This window comes from Alexandromys fortis, unplaced genomic scaffold (genome assembly GCF_014885135.2).
Source record: "Alexandromys fortis isolate MF-2015 unplaced genomic scaffold, M_Fortis_MF-2015_v1.1 scaffold_88, whole genome shotgun sequence".
Lineage (NCBI taxonomy): Eukaryota > Metazoa > Chordata > Mammalia > Rodentia > Cricetidae > Alexandromys > Alexandromys fortis.
In genome coordinates, this window is record NW_026067961.1 from 4,436,556 (window position 1) to 4,457,197 (window position 20,642).

Sequence of the window (20,642 nt, forward strand, 5' to 3'; positions counted from 1 at the left end):
AAAAGGTCTTTTAAGAAAAAAGAAAATGTGAGATTTGACTCCGTCAATAACCACGTCTGTTCTCTGTCTAGGTTCAGGAGCGTACCCCTGTTCTCTGTCTAGGTTCAGGAGCGTACCCCTGTTCTCTGTCTAGGTTCAAGAGCGTACCCCTGTTCTCTGTCTAGGTTCAGGAGCGTAACCCTGTTCTCTGTCTAGGTTCAGGAGCGTACCCCCAAGAACTTGTGGACAAAAGATGTGGCTTCAGCTGGGTTCAGATCAGGATCTGCGTCAGAAAACAGAACTACTCAGCCCTGGACTGGCTATAAGATGAGAAACTTCTAGAACATTCCCCACAGGCCTTGACTAGCTACAGTGTTCTGATTAATTACCAAGGGAGGGAAGAAAATGTGTGCGAAATAAAACCAAAACTACTTTCTGTGTGGCCAGGAGGAACAGAAGCAGCTGGGTCTTGGGTCAGTCCTGACCCAGGAAGTTCCTGTCTGGTCAGTTTCCTGGGGCTTCAACCCACCCCAGCTGTGAGCTTCCAAGGCCCTGATAGTAGATTGTAATCAGGCAGCGTCCTAGAGGCCTCGAGCTGCTCTCAGCACAGGCTTGCCTGGGGCCAGCAATTTTAACCGATAGCAGAACAATTAGCTAGAATAGAGTATTTCTTAAGCCTCATTGGGGCTTCTGTTTCTATGGTAATTGTTCTATAAAATGGGTTCAAATAATTGTTATGATTCTGCACTTGGGAAAACTGATGAACAGAGAGTTTCCACCTCTTTTAGAACTATGCCAATATAGGAAAACTGGGAGAAGCTGGATTTGGCTAAGTCCCTCTCAACCAGCTCCGAGATCTTTGCCAACCATGGCTTTAAACAGAGGGTTCTTCGTCAACAGAGATGTCTGCCTGCAAGGTTCCACGCTCGCTGTAAACTTACAGAAGACTCCTGCGCCCCGAGAGGGCTGTCTGCCATGGAATTGTCTTTCTTCCCTCTTCCGTCCAAGATACCCAGATTGCCACCAAACTCTTACGGTCAAGGGCGGAACAGACAGATCCTTCTGGATCCGAAGGGTCCCTGTTTGCAGATTGAGCCACAGGGCAAACATATTTGAAAACATCTACAAAGCAGCTCCCACACCTGCGGCTGGGGGATGGGGGGCTTTGGGGAAGAGTGGGCGGAAAGATTGTAAGAATCAGAGGATGAAGGGGTTTGCTGTGAGCCACTGGCAGTGTCAGATGCTCCACCCAAGGTCTCAGGGAACAAGGACAACGAAACCCCACACAAAGAACTCCAGGCAACAACAGAACGCTGAGGTGGGAGAAAGTCTTCCCCAGGAACGAGCATGCCAATTGGTCACGTAAGGACAGTTAACAGGGAAAAAAGAGGCCACCAATTTGAAAGCGGATAAGGGTGTATGAAAAGGCTTAGAATGAGGAAAGGGAAGAGAGAGATGATGTCATTTTATTATAATCACAAAAGAAAAGTATTAGGAGGGAAAAACGTGTGTTGAAAACTTTTTCACTTTCTTTGCCTTTACTCCCTAAAAACAACCTAACAGCTAACTTCCTGGGATTACATTGCAGGGGAGCTGTCAGTACCCAGGAATGACTGACAGCCCACGGGGGCAGGAAGGTTTTGCACAAATACTACCTTTGACATAAAGGATTCGGGCACTGGAAGAATTAGGTGTCTGTGTGGGTCCTGGGAGGCACCGGCTGGAACCACCCAGGGGCATCTGTCAAAAATCCAGCTTCTTCTGTCCAGGGGAAATGATAGGACCAGGGACATAAGATTCGAAGTAAAAACAGGGATCGCTTATTAAGAAAAACAAAAGTAAGTAAATAAAAGATTAACGCTCCAGAAAGTAAGAGTGGGCTAGTGAGCGGAAGGGGCCGTATGCACTCTAAAAGCCATGGGCCATGGGCCATCCCACCCTTGACAAGAAATCTACACTTCACTGTCTTGGAAACAGTGGGGACCAGAAGCAACCACCGATGACCTTGAACTTGTGATCCTCTGGCTTCTACCAACTGTGTGTCCCTCCACCTACTTGCTGCCAGAATTACGTGTTTGTGCCATTTCACCTAGATCATGAGATGTTGGGGGTAGGACCCATGGCCTCCTGCACGCTAGGCAAACGCTCTGCCTGGTGATCCACATCCTCAGCCCTGTGTGAACCGCCTTAAGCCTTGTGGTAGCGACACATTGGTTAAAGCCTTTGCTGATCTTTCTTGTGAGTCTAGTCTCTCTTGTTATTTCCCCATGATGTCCTGGCATCCTTCTCCTGGCCCGCCCAGGAATCTGGAACACCAGACATTTGAAATCTTAGCTTCCGATGCTCCTGCAGAGAGTTTTGTTCCTTGTGGCTGAAGATCACACAGAACAGGAGGGAACTGGCCTGGACGAAGGTCCCTTTCCAAGTTGAAGGAGCTCAGGAGGACGGCTGACAGTCTCAGCTTCATCCAATCGCTTTGCCAAAGACAGAGTCAGCATCGCATGAAGGAAACAGCTGTCAAGAGATGAACCCTAACAGTGGACACTGCAGCTTCCAGGTGTCTCTGCACACTGAACGGCCTCCAGATGGAAATGTATTGACTTGAGGTTAGGGAGACAATGTCACTGTGTAAGAGTCGCTGTATAAGACTGCTTTGTCATTATGAGGCAGAGTTCAAATCCGCCAGAACCCCCAGAACATAAACCCCACATGGTTGCAACATCTATAATCCCATCTGTGTGGTACAGAGACAAATTGTGGTACAGCGTACGCCTCAGGTTCCTTCATACTCACAGATAGATAGAAGCTAGTGTGCACATGTACACACGTATGCACACACGCGCGCACTGTCTTAGGGTTTCTATGCTGTGAAGAGGCACCATGACCATCGCAACTCCTATAAAGGAAAACATTTCACTGAGGCAGCTTATAGTGTCTCAGAGGTTCAGTCCATTATCGTCACAGTGGGACAAGGCAGCATGCAGGCAGACATGGTGCTGGAGAAGGAGCTGAGAGTCCTACATCTTCATCTGCAGGCAACAGGAAGTGAACTGTCACACTGGGAGTAACTTGAGCATAGGAAACCTCAAAGCCCACCCCCACAATGACACACTTTCTCCAACAAGGCCACACCTCCTAATAGTGCCATTCCCTATGAGTTTATGGGGGTCAGTTACATTCAAAGTACCGCACACACACACATATGTACCAGACACACATACAGACACATGCAAACTAAAATGCATTGATTCAATTACTCAGGCAATAATACCATTTCTTAGATTTTAGGACCAATTTTTGGGGAAACTACAGATAAATTTAGGAAGCTTTGAATACAGTCTCTTTCAGATTCATGAAAAGTTGTCCCAATTTGGAGTGAGATCTTGTGACAACTGTATGCAGATCACACTCTCCAGATTCTGTGGGACTAGGAAGGGCCAGGAAGTTTATTTCCTTCTTAAAGAAGGATTTTCTGAGTCTCATGATTTTAATTCATTCCTTAATAACAGATTTTTAAATTCCTTTTTAAGATTTATTTTACATGTATGAGTGTTTCGCCTGAATGTACGTATGTGTACCACGTGTGTGCGGTGCCTGTGGAAGTGTGGATGGCTGTGAGTCCCCAGGTGCCCCCACTGAGGAACCTCTCCAGCCCCCTCACCACGCCCGTAGCAGTTTTAAAAGAGAGCAAAATTATGGTCCACTCAGGAGAGAGGGCGCAGAATTTCCTGCATTCACTCACGGTTTATGTGTAGCCTTCCCTATCCTACCCTGCGGGGGGGGGGGGGGGGGGGACAAAGAGCAGTCATTTGTCTTTACTCTCTCCTCGAAGCCCAGAATCAAGGAGAGAGTCTGTGAATTTCCCAGGTTTGATACCTAATATCGCATGTGCACAGGCATGTGTGCATACACACATCATAAACGTGTGTGTGTATATGACAATTCAAAACAGACCCCACTGGGGATGTAGTTCAGTAGAGAATGATTGCCCAAGTCACGTGAGATCCGGAGGCCCATCCCAGTGTGGGGCCGGGGTGGGAGGTTCCATGGTTTCCAGCAGCCATTAATTCTAAACCATTTATTGCCATGCAAACACATGACCCCAGGCCAACCTTGGGAAACCGGAGGTGCTGTGGTGTCCATAGGCCAGGCTTGTGCAAGTGTAAAACAAGCCTCTTGGGGCACTAGGAATCACAGTTTTCAAAACTTGAATAATTTTGAAAATCATACTGCCCCATTTCTTTTGTAGAGAAGGAAGTTAAGAAGAGCAGGTGACAGTTGACCTGGGTGCAGTGGCCAAGCAGAGGAGAGATCCCATGCCCTCCAGGGCCACACGGGGGGGGGCGTGGCGGTGAGTCCTTCAACTGGCCTGAGAGGTCACACAGGAAAACGAGGGAGGACCCAGGCTGAGTCAGCTCTGCTGCTCCTGACCCCAGTGCCTCCCGAAAGGCCAGACTCCTGGCCCCAAAGCGTGACAAAGGCCTGTCCTTCTTCCTCCAGGGTGTCTGTCACCTCGTCACCATCTTTGTTATTTAATGGGGTGTGCACAGGACGCTAACATTGCCTTCCTAGGAGTGCCCCAGAGCTCTGTCCTGTGACTCTGAGAGTGCAGGGACCCAAAGCTGACCCTTCTAGCCCCACCCTCCCAACTCTCCACAAGTTCCATTGTCCCGGAGACCTGACTTACAAACCAGAACCAGAGGAGATATTGTTAAGAGGTCAAAGTCTAAACTAAAGTAGCAGAGCCTTCTTTAGTGGGTCTCTCCTGAGGGCCAGGCACGGAGAGTCTGCTCTGGCTGCAGGCAGGAAGCCAGGTCAGAGATGAGCAGCTGCTGGGACCTCTGAAGTTATTCAGACACCAGAGATACACGGTCAGGGGAGGGAGTGTCAGCCTTGCCTTCTCTTGCCTTGGGCTGCAGCCTTCTCTGAGGTGGGAGAGGGGAAGGCCTGTTTGTCTATTATGAGCCCTGAGAGGGGGAAGAATTTGAGATGTGCTCCATCATGGCTCCTCTCCCGTCTTTCCCTCCTCCCCATTCTAGAGATGGAACCCAAGGCTTGTTTAGAGTAGGCCAGAATTCTACCACTAAACCCTAATTCAGTTTCTCCATATCATCCTTTAGTATGTGTGTGTATGTGTGTATTTGCATGTATTTGTTCATGTATGTGCTCACACGTACATGGGTGTACATATGTGCAGAGGCAAAGAAAACCTAGAGCATCATTCCTCAGGAACTAACCCGAGTCTTGGTTTTTGAGTCAAGTGGATCTGTGTTCAGTGGGATTTTGAGTTCAGTGGGATCTGGGGCTCATTGATTAAGCTAGTCTGGGATCCTCCTGTCTCTACACGCCACCATCCTGGCTTCTTTACATGTGTTCTGAGGATAGAGCTGGGGTCCTCACACTTGCGTGGCAAGCACTTTCCTGACTGAGCCATCTCCTCAGTCGCTGGCCCCCACATCCTCAGCACAGGCACAGGGTGGCTACAAGAACTTCCTTGTCGTCCCCTGCAGCTTTTGGGCAGTGTCTGTGGAATCTCACTGTGGCACTGACCCCTGCTCTCTGCTTGCTTTTGATGCTGCTGATGGATTTAGTCCTTCGAGAGGCTATACAGCCGGACTCAAGCCGTGAGCATGTGGAGCCCGCCTGAGGAGGTATCGCAGCTGTCCTCTGGGGAAGGACCTTGGCATTTGACTATCTTGGCGTTGAAGCCCTTTTGTTGTGGTTGCAGTTCTGTGGACAGATCCTGTCACTTTGCCTTGTCTTCAGATGCAAAGACCGAAGCCAGAGAAGGTGGCGCATGCCTAGCTAGCTGGAGCCCTGTGCCCTACACACAGGATCTCTGCACCCTCACCTCCAGGCCTGTGGTGCGGGGAGGACTCATTTGGGTGGTTGCCACACTGACGCGGCACTGAGTCAGAGCGGAGATGGCTTTCCGAGATAGTACGCTGGTTGATGTGGAGAAGCAGTCTCAGGACTTGGCGCTATGGCGCCTGCCTGCCTCCTTCCGGACTGCTTGACACTGGCTAATTTGTGCTTGGAGCGTGTCGGAGACTCTCCAGGGCTCCTGTTGGCACTCCCTGGCCTTTTATGGGTGGAAGGTTCTTATTAGCACTCGGGAAGTCGGAGTTTTCCTTCCGGATGGGTTAATGCGTATTTGGAAAGAAGAGCGTGGAAAGGCGGCATGGGAGTGTCCACAGCCCAGCAGGACTTGGGGCTACAGAACAATGAGCACTTGCAGCCAGCAGGAGGGACCCTCTGCATGGGTGCATTAGGAAATATCTGGGAGAGACCTCTACAGTGCGGGTCGGAGACGGGGCCTGCTCACGGCTCATTAGCCCCGTGGCCAGGTGCCAGAGGTTGGTGGAAAAGAACAGGTGACTCCTCTCGGGAGCATCATTAAAACCCCGTGGTTTGCGCTTGGCATTCAGGGACCATTACCAAATCCTTGCCCTTGGAATAATGTTTCCAGGTCTTCTTATTTTGGAGGACAAGGGTAGCGAGGTGAAGGCCTGAAAGGAATGGTAAGCGAGAACAAAACCCAGGTGCCCTGCCAAGAATGGAGCTGATGGTAGGAACGCCACACGTAAGGACAGAGGCATCATATCTGTGTGAAGCAAATAATCAAAGCCACGGCCAAGGTCATATGAGCATCCTCTGCAGACATCTGGACAACTGTGGACTCACATGCATGCCAGAGGACCTTACCAGCCTGGAGACAACCACACCAGGATGGCTAGGTTGGGTCCCACTGCCATCCCAGGTGAGGAACGCAGTTTTAGCTCCCAGTATTCACAGGACTTTCCATCCGCCCACCCCCGTCAGCAGGGCAGCCAGGCTTCAGGTCTGAGCTGTGAAAAGCCAGGGGATCTCTGACTCACTCGCCTCCTCTCCAGCTGCGACAGAGATCTGGGAATGTGAGGCCCATTCTGAGCGAGGGGACATTCCTGAGCTGGGGCTTGTAGCAGTCCTAAGTCAACCGCCCACTTCCTCTCCAGTCACACTGCTTCATCTGAGGAGCAAGGCTAACCTCACACAGCGAGCGGCATGGGGCATGCAGCATGGGGCACCCAGCAGAGTGCATCGCCCAGCCACAGAGAGGGCAGTGGACAGGGATAGCAGCTGTCCCCTCCGCTTCCCACAAACAGGAAAGATGTCTCTCAGCTCAGGCCTGTGATGTTCGAGACATGCCTGTTTCATAACACGTGTTCACAGGGGACCTAGGAACGCGTCTCTTCTGGGGGTAGACATTGCTGGTTTTGAACATTTGAAGTCACAGACAGATGACTCCGCCGACCTTTGACCTGTGGGTAAACATTTGTGCATCTGAATCCCAGAAAAGCGTTATTTATTAACAGAACTCGGAACAGACACGCATGGCAAGCTCGCAGGGGGCAGCCTGGGTCAGTGGACGATGCAGAGGACGGGGCAAGGGGCACTGGCCTCACCAGGGACTGCTGTCATGGGGAAGACTGGCCCTCACAGTGTGCTGAGGTGGACTATGGAGGGAAGGACGGTGCTCAGGGCGCTGCAGGCCAGGGGCAAGGGAGGACAAGACCCAGGAGAGACATCTGTGCTGGGTGGGACCCAGTCTGCTCAAATGACCCCCTAGCGAGACCTAGGGAGAAGCGGAGCATGGGCACAGCAGGGGCAAGATGGGGGGTGGAGATTCAGGCACACAAGTCACAGCCCATGGCTAGATTGGCAGCGGCTACTGGAGGTGTTACGGTCCTGCGCAGAGAGTGGCATCACCAAAGTGCCACAGCCAGGTCATCCTGATGGCACTCTGAACTTTGGCCTTGAAAGGGCTGGTGGAGGGGAGCTGTTAGGAGATCCTATCACTGCTGTCGACAGGCTAGACCAGAGTGGCAAGGTGTGGAACTCCCCTGCCCAACTCCCCGCCGGAGAGCCCCTGGTGACTGCCAGGATACTGAATTCTCGCCCAAGCTACCTTGTGTACCCTGAAAGCCCCAGCCCTAAGTGGCAGGCTGCTGCTGTAGCATCTCACAGGTGAGGGCCCGAGGCTTGGAGACAAGAGGGTACCACTCACAGTGAGGCAGCGCAGGGTCAGGACTTAAACAGACCTGTCTGCCTCCTGCCACACCCACTCGGGAGAGGAGAGGGTCTCTGATCATTTCTAGTTAGAAGCCTCCGAGAACAGACAGCTGACAAGGGCAACTGGGGTGGGTGGACCAGATGAAATTTTAACACTGCCACAGATGGTGACAACATGTGGCCAGAGTGACCAGCCCAAGGTTCGTGTGAAAGATGGACAAAGAGAGTTCTGCCTCAGTAGAAGGTGAAGAAGAGGTTTATAGAGATCGGAGGCATATTCGTGAGGCCTCAGGCACCTTCTCGATGACCTGTGACGTGTCCCTCCATCACCTTCAGTGTGTAGGTGAGGAAACAAATACTCAAAGGCCACAAGTTCCCCCTTGAGTCCAGGAGGTGGGTCAGCGGGTAACAGTATTTGCCACCAAGCCCGATGACCTGACTTCTGTCACCAGGACCCACATGGTGGCAGAGAGCCGACTCCCACAGCTGTCCTCTGACCACCACACATGCACCATGGCACGTGTGCAACTTCCCCCAAACAAATGTAATTTAAATTTTTTTTTTAAAAAAGAAACGTTTTAAACTTTTATCTAAAGTTACAGCCCAAGGACTCTGGGACTCTGGCTGAAGCGTCGCCCACCAGTGTATCTGGGTAGATTAACACAGGAAGACACTCGCAGAATAATAGAACCTTCCACGGTAAGGAATTCAGCTGGGGTTTGTCAGCCCCGTAGTGAGGCACAATCCACAGCGGGACATGAACTGTGGCGCTGCAGTTTGAGTGTCTCTCAGATGCACTCTGACGTGTAATTGGCATGTAGCAGTATTCAGAGATGGGGTCTTCAGGAAATTATTAGGTCACCGTCCCCTGAATATTTACAGCCAGCCGACCCCGTCCTTTCCCACCCGCCCCTCTCCAGACAGGCAGACCCCAGCTCACTCACCTGGCTCCTCGTGGTACTTGGTTCAACACTGTCCACCCAAAGCAAGTCTTCTACGTTCCTCTGCCCCTCTCCCAACACACGTGCAAACGCTCCTCTAAGTTCTTGGCTCAGTCTTCCCTCTACCTCCAGCTACAGCGTTACTCAGAGTTCCTCCCGTCCCTCTCGGGTCTCATCATGACCGACACCCCACCTCCCTCCCCAAATTTCTCCACGTCTTCACTCCATCAGGCCATCTCATCCACACCACCCCCTGCTAACCAAAGTCTGGTTCCTCTCAGATGCCAAAGGCTGTGAAGCAAGAAAGACCCAGGAAGGGACACGTACAAACTTGCTTTTCTAATTTTCAAATTATTATCCAATTATCGTTCAGATGATTTCCTTGGGAGACGGCCCCAAGATTGGAATTCAGGGGTGAAGAAGGTGGGTTATCTCGGTGACTCACGGCTCCCATACGTTTGAAGACAAGCACCTACCCCCCCCCCACTCCCATTCTTCTCCAACATACATATTTTAAGAGTGTGTCGGAAGAATTTTAATTTGTGCTTTGCCTCTTGTTCCCTTTCTCTTTTCATTAAAAGAATTCAATAAATTTCAAAACACCATCCTATCCCCATAGGTTGGTTTGCTTTATTTCCATTTTGCTGTCTGTTTCCCAGGCTACAGATACCATTTTACTAATTGGCAGGCATTTCACCAATTTTATAGCATGGACATTTTCCCTCAAAAGACTAAGAAACAGAGTCAGGAGGAGGCTTGGCTCATGCCCTTCCTCATGCTCCAAGTGAGTCTCAAATAAACAAAAACAAGAGTGAATTGGGAAGGGATTATCACCCTGTATCTTCATCAGAATAATAAGCCACTTTCTCTTTTCAATAAAGACAAAAAAAAAATGGTACAGGAAGGGCTCTGGGTATGGAGAGACAGAAAAATTCCCCTTTTATTGAATATTGTGTTTTTAATGAGAAATATACCCAGAGGCTGCCGGAGGAAGTGACTCACTGGGGGTGGTCCTTGAGTGTTCTAGAAAATCCAGGCAGAAGTGACTCACTGGGGGTGGTCCTTGAGCGTTCTGAGCCTGGGTTCATTCCTCGTCCTCTCTCTGCTCTCCTCCAAGATGGGATGGGAGGAAGAAAGTCCCAGCCACACCCCCGTTTCCATGAGCGTCACACCCCCACTCTGCACGCCTGAGCTAATAGGCCCTTCCTTAGTCAGGTTTGGTGACAGCAACGGGACCCGTAACTGATGCAATGATGCCTTTTCCTGAAATGTTCACTTATGGAAAAATGAAGTGATTGATAAGCTCTATCTCTCGAGTCTCGATCCCGCTACCTGCCCTCTCCTCCCTCTCCCCTTCCCTCCCCTCCCTCTGACCCTCAAAGGCTGTCAAAGCCACAGTGATTTGTCTGAAAGACTCATCTGATTCCCTGTGGGCCCCTTTTAGAGATTTCAGAGCTTGGGTCCTGACTCCTCAGTGTAAACCATCATCTTTGAGTAAAACTGACTGTCTCAAGCCAGATATGTATTTTCAGCTGCAGCACCTTGCCCAAACCTGGAGAAGTCTGGAAGGTGACTTTTTTTTTTTCTTTTTTTTGGAGACAGAGTCTCTCCCCCTCCCTCCCTTTCTCTCTCCTTCCCTTTCTTTGGATTGTTTGTGCTATTGGAGCGTGGTTTTGCCCTGTGCAGATTGTGGTTGGGACATTTTCTCCCTCTTGAAGTAAAAAAGGGTACATTATTTTTGATATTGTGGGAGCATACAATAGAGAAATTTTATATTTTTAAGAGGAAATTTTAAAGTTTTACAGAAAATTTAAAAACTGGGAAATCTTAAGGAACAACTTTTAAGAATATTTAAATTTATAAGCCTATGGAACAATTTAAGTTTATAAAATCTTTTATATTATTAATACATGTTTAGATTCAGGAACTTTTTTCCAAATAAAAGGGGTGATATACAAAATGGTAGATTACTGAATCTACTTATGAAAAAGCAACTACTAGTCTCAAATATTTCACATTGGTATGGATTTTTATATATAGATACAAATTTAAGGTTATTTTTGTTATTTTATATATATATATTTCTACTCTTGTTTAAGATATTGTACCTAAGCACCTCATTTAAAGATGTAATACATAATTAAGAAATACATATTAGTAGTTAGTCATCTATAATAATCAAACTTGTAGTCATGTTAAATACTTTTCAAGGTTAAACCTAGATTTGTTTAGCTCAGATTTACTTAATAGATAATAGTACTCAAACTTGCTAGAGATCTGATCAATATGGCATTAAAAAAAAATTTAATGGAAAAAGTTTCTTACGATCAACAGAGACTCCCAGATCCTAGTGGTGACTCCAAGGTCTCCAAAGAAGTTGGCAGGGTACCACAATGTCTCTGCCTGGATTGCGATAATGCTAACCATTGGGCAAGACTACCCCAATGCCACACCTGATGCCAGCACCCTGCCCAAACTGTGGATAAGCAGGACACTAAAGAATTGATAGCCCCCTTTGCCTAGACAAAGTGAGATCCGTCTCCCCCATGTTCCTCCTCCATCGGAAAGCCTCTCACCTTCTGGGCCAGGCAGCTGAAGATGGATGCTGTCCTGGTACCTCTTCCCCAACACCATGGAGACCAGAGGAGCCTGGGGGCCCACAGATGCGAGCCTTGTTCTACCTTGACTAAAGGTCAGAGAGTTTGAGCTTGTTTTTACTCTTTCAAAGTTGTTGACAACAGGTGTGGCTACAAATAAGATGTCCTGACCTAGGGTGTAGTTACTTGGTCTTTGGAACTTTAAGATGGCCCATAGAGGTGGATCCACTCTACCCTGACCAAAGGTCACAGAATTCAAGCCTATTCCTGCTCCTTCATTTTAAAATAGGAGGTTTGAGCCGGGTGGTGGTGGCGCACACCTTTAATCCCAGTACTCGGGAGGCAGAGGCAGGCCGATCTCTGTGAGTTTGAGGCCAGTCTGGTCTTCAAGAGCTAGTTCCAGGACAGGCTCCAAAACTACAGAGAAACCCTGTCTCGGAAAAAAAAAAAAAAAAAACATAAATAAATAAATAAATAAATAAATAAATAAATAAATAAAATAGGAGGTTTGACAAAAGGAGTGGCCGCCTACAGGATACTCGGTCTAAGGTGTATTCACTGCATATCCTGCCCAAACATCAGGATGCTTAACTCAGGAAACAGTTGCTTGATGTCTCAAGTACTGAACTGTTCTGGTTGTCCTTCGTGTCCTGTCTGCCTTCTTCCCCCTTTATGTGTTCGGGTATATAAGCATATGGAAAATAAACACGGGCAGGTTCAGCATTCAGTATCCACTGAGTGAGTTGCCCTCTTGGCACTATCCTATGTCTGTATTTCTCTTGTACCTCTGCCTATTCTAACATTTCTAATCCACACCCCCCACCCTGGAGCGTATGAACCCATCGTGACTGGAGCGTGACAGATGACCATTTAGGTAATGGGCTAGTCTCTGTCATTTTAATTGATACATGGGCCATTTGGATTGTGCTTCATGCTATAATTTATCCTTCTCAGAGCGTTAATGGTATTGACGAGTAGGCTAACTAGAGCTTTGTCAGCTTAGAAGCAGCAGGTAACCAAGTTCTTCCCTACGGCCCCAGCCACCTTGTCAGCTTATTTCATGTGTAAAAATCAAGCCTTGCTTTTGCTAGAGCTACCCAGTCTCCCGTAGAGAAAAGGTAGACAGGTTTGCCTTACCAACAGGCTTCATATTGAAAGATAAACAGGTTTCAGATGTAACTTTCCACTAAAGGAACATGCTTTGCAATGGCTGTTCTCAGTAGTGACTGCTTGTGTCTCCAGCAAATCATTAGATGGAGAGAAAGAATGTTTAAGTCTCTGCAAGTTTTGAGGGTCTAAGAAAATGTTCTAAGGTGTTTAAAGGTCTGCGGATGTAAGAGCTTGTGTACGTTCTGAGGGTCTAAGAGATATAAAATCTGAGGGCATGAAAGCTTAAATAAGTTCTGGGGGGTCTCAGAAAATGATTTAAGATGTAAATGCAAGTTATAAAGGTATAAAAAATGATTTAAAGTATGTGAAAATGAATAGTGTTTCAGAATTCTTTCCCCTTCTGCGCTGTTGTTAAACACTAAGATATCAAAAGTTCAGAGCTTTAATACTGCTCAGTGGAGTTCTGATAAACTGGTAGAACACTGACCTCTTACTGTTCAGTCACAAGCTCAAGACTGTAGAGTTCTTTTGATTGTCTTCTAGGTGTAGACTTAAACATGCTTCTCATCAGGCTAAAGTCTTCCCTGTCCAATCCATATCCAGCTCTCTGGACAGAGGAAAAAATATTCGAGCTTTTTAACCCAAATCTACAGCGTTTGCTAGGACTTAAACGTATGAAGCTATTCCAGCTATTTTACAGACACCCGTTACCTGCTTTTTCTATAACGCGGATTTCAGTAAAGGTTGGTAATACTGCTATATCTAAAACTTTTCTGTCTCTTTGGAAACGGGAAGATTCATGTAAGCTTCAGAGAACTGAGGGAGCCACAAGTCTCGAATCCACTTCTCATAGAACAAAAGGATTCCAGGTAAGTAAGCCTAATTTCCCCTATCTGTCTCCTCTCTCTCTCTCCTGGTCTTGAGGCTCCCTCTCCTCCCCCAACTCCTAGGACCATGGCCTTAAAGTCCCAAATGTAAGGGTTTCCTTTAACTTCCTAAATTTTAACTTTTCCCCTAGTCTACTTCTGTCTCACCAGATTTTCACTTGGCTGACACATCAAAGCGTCACCTGCTGACCACAACCTGCTCTGCACGGCTGAGAGCCCTGGACTTGCTGAAAGCTGATATGGACCAGTCCAGTCTACGTGAATGTTCCATCTCTTCAGCTGGGTCAGCGATCCCCATGAATGCCCCACTGCCTTTGACTAGCATTCCAGCCTTCCTGGGCCCTCACAACAAAGTCCTAGTTTAGCAGGAAGTAGTTACAGAAGAGAGTAAGTTACCCCTTGTTCCCCAACAGGCTGGAATGTTACAGCAAAAGCAAACTCCCTGGCTTAAAGGACAAAATAGCTACCTATAGTGTCTATTGGCACACCAAGAAATTACCTGTTAAAACTGGATAGACCCAGATCAGATCTATCAACAGGTAGATTAATTAGCCAAAATAGTTCTATAGTATGATAGGGCATTCAACCTGCTCTATTTGAAACAGAGAAGTTATTGTATAGCTTTAAGATAAAATTGTACTTTCTATACAAGCTACTCAGGAATCATTAGAAGTAATCTGACTATATTCAAAGCAATCACTGCAAAAAAGGGGAGGGGGCTGAGATGAAGTAATTAACTGGTCCCCATTCTCATTTCCAGGTTCCTTCTAGGTAGTAATTCTGATGTCAACCATCACAGGACCTTTGACCCTTCTGCGTCTGCTAATTGTGTCGACTCTTGCATCCTTAATGCCTTAACTAAATGATAATTCCTGTCTGGGTACCATTAAGCTGATGGTTATTAGATCCCAATATAAACAGGTACCCATCACAGAGTCAAGGATTTGACTCAGGATACAACTTGAGGAGGAATGTGAGAGCCAAAGTTACATCTTAAATTTTAATTACTCTGCCTAAGAGGTCCATGAAACACAAATGCCTCTCATCTGCAAGCCCCTTGCCCAAGGACAGATAGTTCCGAAAATGTTGGAGACTATTCGTTATGGAAGATAACAAGCCACATGTTTCATTCCCCTAAACAAGTTCATTTGGCCATCTGCACCAGATGTGCTTGATCACATGTGGACGGGAAGTTCACAAGCAGGAAATAAGTCAGGATGCATGCTTGCCCCTGATTGAACGAAAGCTGGAGATACAACAGGATGTATGCTTGCCCCTGATTGGATCTGATAGGAAATACTTAAACTGTTGTAAACTCTGATTCGGAGTCATCTTCTGGAAACCTAGAGATGGTCCTGGACAGAGCCTATCCTGGCCAGTACTTAATTAAAGCTTGCTTCAAATTTGGTTTTAAACCATGGTAGAGGTCTTATTCTCAATCAGTGGGATTAACATTAGGAAGTGAGAAAACTCAGTTCTCTTGATTAGATGCGTTAGGAATCCGCCTGTCCTTCACCATGTGGGTCTCAGGAATGAAACTGGGGTCATCAGGCTGAGTGGCAAGCACCTGTACCCACTGAGGCATGGTGTCCCAAGTTCCAGGGGAATGTCTGTCACAGCCCACACTGAAATGACAAGCCCTGAGGCTGCTCAGAACGTTGAGGTGCCCAGAGTGGGCGCATGCTGACTGCCCAAAGCTCCACCCTTCACCTCCTGTGATGTGTGCTCAGTAGGGGAAATGCTAGGCCTCTCTGCTGGCACCAGGCTGGCCTCTTCCTCCTCCCTGGTGAGATTCATGGGGAGTTGCTTGGGGACTCAATAGTCTGACAAGGGCCGAATATCTTCAGCTTCTCTCCATTCCTGCCTGGAGGGCTACATTTGCGTGCTTCCCACAGCAAATCTGCCAGTGGAGAAGGCGACTGTGTTCTCTGCTCTGGGTCTCTATACAGTTTTTTGTTTGTTTGTTTTTCGAGACAGGGTTTCTCTGTAGCTTTGGAGCCTGTCCTGGAACTAACTCTTGTAGACCAGGCTGGCCTTGAACTCACAGAGATCCACCTGCCTCTGCCTCCCAAGTGCTGGGACTAACGGCGTGCGCCACCACCTCTATAGAGTTTTGAAGGTAACACGGCAAAAAAATTTTCCTTTTTAAAATATTGACAGGAGTCAGAATGAGCCCCCTGAAATATGCCACCTGGGCAAAAGGACGATTTTGAGCTACTGAGAAAAAGAAACAATTTAGGAAAAGCCCCCAGGCCTTCTGCCACAGTCGAACGCAGTCTTCCCTGCCCCTTGCCAGCTGAGGGAGACAAACTTTCCCTCCATCTCTGCAGCAACGAGCCCTGCCCCCAGCCTTTTCCCTTCCTACACTCACCTCTCCTGGTCTTGCCACTTCCCTGTGAGTTCTACCCTTGGTTAAAGTGACCCACAAACCTCCTCCTGCACACATCAAGTCAATTACATCTTTGAGTGTTTACTTCTTTTTAACAGAGGTCTTCGGGCATGTACAAATCAAAATGGTGACAGCAAATGAAATATGTATGCTTTTTTCTCTTATTAATCTGTCTTTCGTCATTGCACCTTGATATGCTCGTTAGCTTTTGTCAACCTGGCACAAGCTAGGGTCATCAAGCGTTGGGGACTGTGAACCCCTAGACCCTGAATTTCCTGTGACCCTCTTGCCTGCTGGAGTAGACGGCTTGTTTTCCTGTGTTTGCAGCTGCTCTGAGCACGAGACCCTCAGGAGTTCCTGATAGCAGGGGAGTGGTTTCTGGTGGGCTTGCAGCTGAGAGTTAGGGCGTGGCCATTAGTCAAGGAGACCATATATGAGCTGCCCTGGAACACAATAAAGGGGGCATTCTTGGCATTACCTCTCTCTCTCTCTCTCTCTCTCTCTCTCTCTCTCTCTCTCTCTCTCTCTCTCTCTCTCTCTCTCTCTCTCTCCCCGTGTGTGCTCCAGGCCCTTGTCCGACTTGTGAACCATACCGTAGCGCATAGAGCAGGTGTTCACTACAATCAAGGAAGAGCAAACCTCAACTGAGAAAAGCCCTCCATCAAACTGACCTATAGTCAAGTTTGTGGGACATTTTCTTGATTGACAATATGGGAGGATCCAGCTTACAGTGGGTGGTGCCACCCCTGGGCAGGTGGTCCTGGGTTGTATAAGAAAGTAGACTGAGGAGCTATGGAGAGATGGTTCAGCAGTTAAGAGTACTGGCTGCTCTTCCAGAGGACCCAGGTTCAAGTCCCAGGACTCACATGGCAGCTCACACCTGACTGTAACTCCCGTTCCAGGGGATCTGATTCCCTCACACAGACATACATGCAGGTGAAACACTAATGAACATAAAACAAAAATAAATTATTTAAAAAATGGAAAGAAAGAAAGCCAAGCTAGGCAGCGGTGGCACACGCCTCTAATCCCTCTTGATCTCTCTGAGTTCGAGGCCAGCCTGGTCTACAGAGTGAGTTCCAGACCAGTGAGGGCAACACAGAGAAACCCTGTCTCAAAAAAAAAAAAAAAAAAAAAAAGAGCAGGCTGAATAAGCCCTGAGAAGCAAGCCAGTAAAGTAAGCAGTGTTCCTCCATGGCCCCAGCATCAGCTCCTGCCTGCAGGTTCCTGCCTTGACCTCCTTCAGTGGGCAGGACGTGTAAGCCAAACAAACCCTTTCTTTCCCAGGTTGCTTATGGTCTACCAAACTAAGACCCTCGCATGCCCTAGCGATAGCCCATAAGGGAATAAACACTTTTTTCCTCATAGCATCCTTCAGTTAGAATAAGCACTGTGCTGATTAAAATCTCACTCTGCTTAATCTCATCAGTGATAAACATTTCTGTTGTGGTGGGGAAGGGGATCATCACGTGGTGGACAGACGTCTTTCTCGACCTGTTTGTAGTCTCTCCAGCTCTGTGGGGACGCGCACAGTGGGAGCCAGCGGCCCTGTGAGGATGGGCACAGTGGGAGCCAGCGGCCCTGTGGGGACATGCACAGCGGGAGCCAGCATCATCGCAACAGACACAGGCATACTCTCTCTTGGCTTCCCCATCCTCTGCTTGGCTGTGCTGGCTGAGCACTGTGAGCACTTCCTGAAACCATCCCTACACTCAAGAATCTGACCCCTTCTTGGGACCAAGATGAGGATTTGGGGGAGGAGCATCAATCAGCATGCTAGCCTGTATCTTCCTGGATGATGGGCACAGCAAGTCCAGGCAGTGTCCCGGTCCTAGGGGAAGATGAGGGTGCCTTGGTTTCATTTCTGTTGCTAGAATAAAACACTCTGACAATATCAACTTAGAGAAGTTAGATCACCATGTTAGGTTACAGGTCATTAAGGAAGGGAAGTCATGACACCAGCAACACCCACAGTCAAGAGCGGAGAGGAACTGGACCAATGCTCAGCAGTAAAGAGCATTTGCTGCTCTTACAGAGGACCCAGGTTCCACTTCCAGCACCCACATGGCGGCTTACCATTTGTAACTCCATTTCCAGGGTAGCTGGCGCCTCCTTGTGACCTCTGAAGGAACGCAGGCACCCATGTGTTATGCATATATTCATGCAGGCAAAATATTCATATATAGAAAATAAATCTAAAAAGTTTTTTTAAAAGATCAAAGAGAAGTTCATGCATTAACACTTAGGACACACTTTGCTCTTTCCACTCGGAGACAGTTCAGGACCCAGACCCAGGGAACGGTGCTGCCCACAGAGGTAGCTCAGAACACAGCCAAGAGGGTCTCCTCAAACATGCCACAGGCTGACCTGATCCAGACAATCCCTCCTTTAGACTTTCTAGGAGATTCTAGATTGTGTCGAATTGACAATTGAGCCTAAGCTTCACCAAGGATGTGAAGCAGTCTAGAAATCGATGTTTATTTCTTCAGGGAGTGTCTGGAGTAGCTGTGTTACTTCGAGCACCTGGGGCGTCTGTGATGAGGAGGTGGAAGTGGCCTAGCCCTCCATGAAAGTGGAACCCACACATGCAGAGGACTGGGATATGGAAACTAGAGAGTGAGCGAGGCCGTCTGAGAACCAGACCAGATAGTGGCATGGCCCACCCCCACCCGCAATGACCTTTCTTACAGCCTCTGTAAAGCAACCAAGCCGTTTACTGAAGAGTCTGAATCTCTAACCCTGTAGCAGACTCCCCAGGAGCCCATAGTCCAGGAAAATGGCAGTCAGCACTGACTTCCCACAAGGAGGCTTTGAGGCCTCGGGTGGCCGAACTCCAGAACATTAGAGGGCTTCTGGTGGGGACGCATTCCCCATCCATATAACAAGGGCACCTTAGCCATGTTCCTCCTCTTCCACGTCCTCTAGCGGCTCATTTCCTCCCTGGAGTGGAACCCTCCCCTCCCCCACCACTCCGGACCCCGACTCTGCCTTAAGGGCTTGAACTCCTGTCAGAGGCTCCGTTATACTGCGGCTGGCAGTCCGTGTTGTTAATAAGTCTGATAAACCTCTCACCTAAATGGACAGTCCACTTCCGTGTCCCCCTTGAGCACCCAGACTGGTATAGAGAAGCGTCCTTGGCTCGTGGCTTCCCTCTTCAGGATGCTTCAAAGCCAGTCACATCGTATCTGCCCAGTGAGAAAACCTTCCTCTACCTTCTTAGGTTCCGTGACTAAGGCTTACAGAATAGACACATGAACAAAAGAAAAGGGATATAGATTTTATTTGGTATTAATATAAGAGAGGGTTAAGGAAGAAAAAAGCAAAACTCTCGTGATGGGGAGGGAAGAGACACCAGAAAGAAAGGCAGACAGGAAATCACAGGAGGCAGAGAGAATTCACAGCAGTTAGGTGTTTGTAGACATCAGCTCTAATGTGCTGTGCTCCCCGTGACCTGAGGAAAGCAAGGGCTTGTGGGAAAGGCACCAGGAGGAGGTGCCTTAGGAGAGCAAGGGCTTGTGGGAAAGGCACCAGGAGGAGGTCCCCCCCCCTCCCACTGACCGCCCACCAAGTCAAGGTCTTATTATGTAACCCAGACCGGCCTTGAACTACTATGCCCCTGCCTCAGCCTCCCAAGAGCTGGAGTACAGCGTGTGCCACCCTCTCTGGCTCCTAGGGATTTGTCTTGAGACAGTGTCCGTTTTGGCTAGGTTGATGTGCCCATGACACAGGCTCTTTGGTTGCTTTTGGTCGTGGAGCTTTCTTACAGCCTCAAACTTGTGGCAATCCACCCGCCTCAGCCTCCTACACGCTGGGATTTCAGTATGCTCCACCAGACCGGGGGAAGAACTGAGATTTTAAAGGACAGAGTCCTCAAAAAGGAAAGAGCCTTCCCAGTTGTGGGTAAATGTGGGACCAACGCCAGCGAAGTTCAGTGGACCGGGCAGTCCCGAGGAGAAAAACCACGGCGAGGCTGAGCTACAAAGTTCAGGACTGCCCCGAGCCATGGAGGCAGAGCAAGGGGAATTCCTGTCCTCTGTGGCTGGGCTCTTTGCCCTGGGCTACCCGTGGGTAATCTTGGTAGCCTGCGATGTTCCCCGGGGGAGTGAGACAGGGGACTGAAAGGGAGAGCGTGATGAGTGAAGGCCAGGGCGGGACTCTGTGGGGCACAGAGTTCTTCCTCAGTCTCCTGCACCCCACGCTCCTGACCTGAGGGACAGTGTCATTAACTATCGCTATGACAAATGCGAAATGGCAGGGCCAGGGTTCAGGCCTCCAAGGAGAGGGATCTGGCATGCTGGTAGGAGTGCAGACAGGCAGGCCCTGAGGGTCTCTGGCTAGCCAGCCCAGTCTGATTAATGAGCCCTGGATCCCAGTATGACACTTTCTCAAAACACAGCCCGATGGCTTCTGAGAAATGATACTCATGTTGACCTCATGCCCCCACATGTACATATGAACACACACACAGAGGACTGCCTGGCAGTAGAGTAGATGGTACCCACAGAAGGGAAACCTGTCTGTGGCTGAGGGTGTAGCCTGAGGAGGCTATTCTAGGAAGGGAAGCCTGGTGTGTTCGGGACCTAAAGGGTAAGCATCTGAGGAAACCTCTCAGAGGAAGGAAGAACAAGATACCAGGGAGCCAAGTCCAAAAGCCAGGGCATCCTTGAAGTAGGGAGGAACCCAAGGT

At 48.6% G+C, this 20,642-nt stretch overlaps 1 long non-coding RNA gene across 4 annotated transcripts; it reads left to right on the forward strand.

The window, feature by feature from the left end:
- Positions 1 to 3,789: 3,789 nt before the first annotated feature.
- LOC126508152 (uncharacterized) lies at positions 3,790 to 16,190 on the forward strand. Of its 4 annotated transcripts, none has more exons than XR_007593726.1 (4): positions 3,790 to 8,730; positions 9,346 to 10,541; positions 13,475 to 13,953; positions 14,327 to 16,190. It is a non-coding gene; the product is annotated as an uncharacterized lncRNA (long non-coding RNA). The 4 variants fall into 4 exon arrangements; XR_007593723.1 differs by having other exon boundaries at positions 3,793 to 8,374; positions 8,628 to 10,541; positions 14,327 to 16,165; XR_007593724.1 differs by having other exon boundaries at positions 3,794 to 7,986; positions 8,196 to 10,541; positions 14,327 to 16,113.
- Positions 16,191 to 20,642: the final 4,452 nt, after the last annotated feature.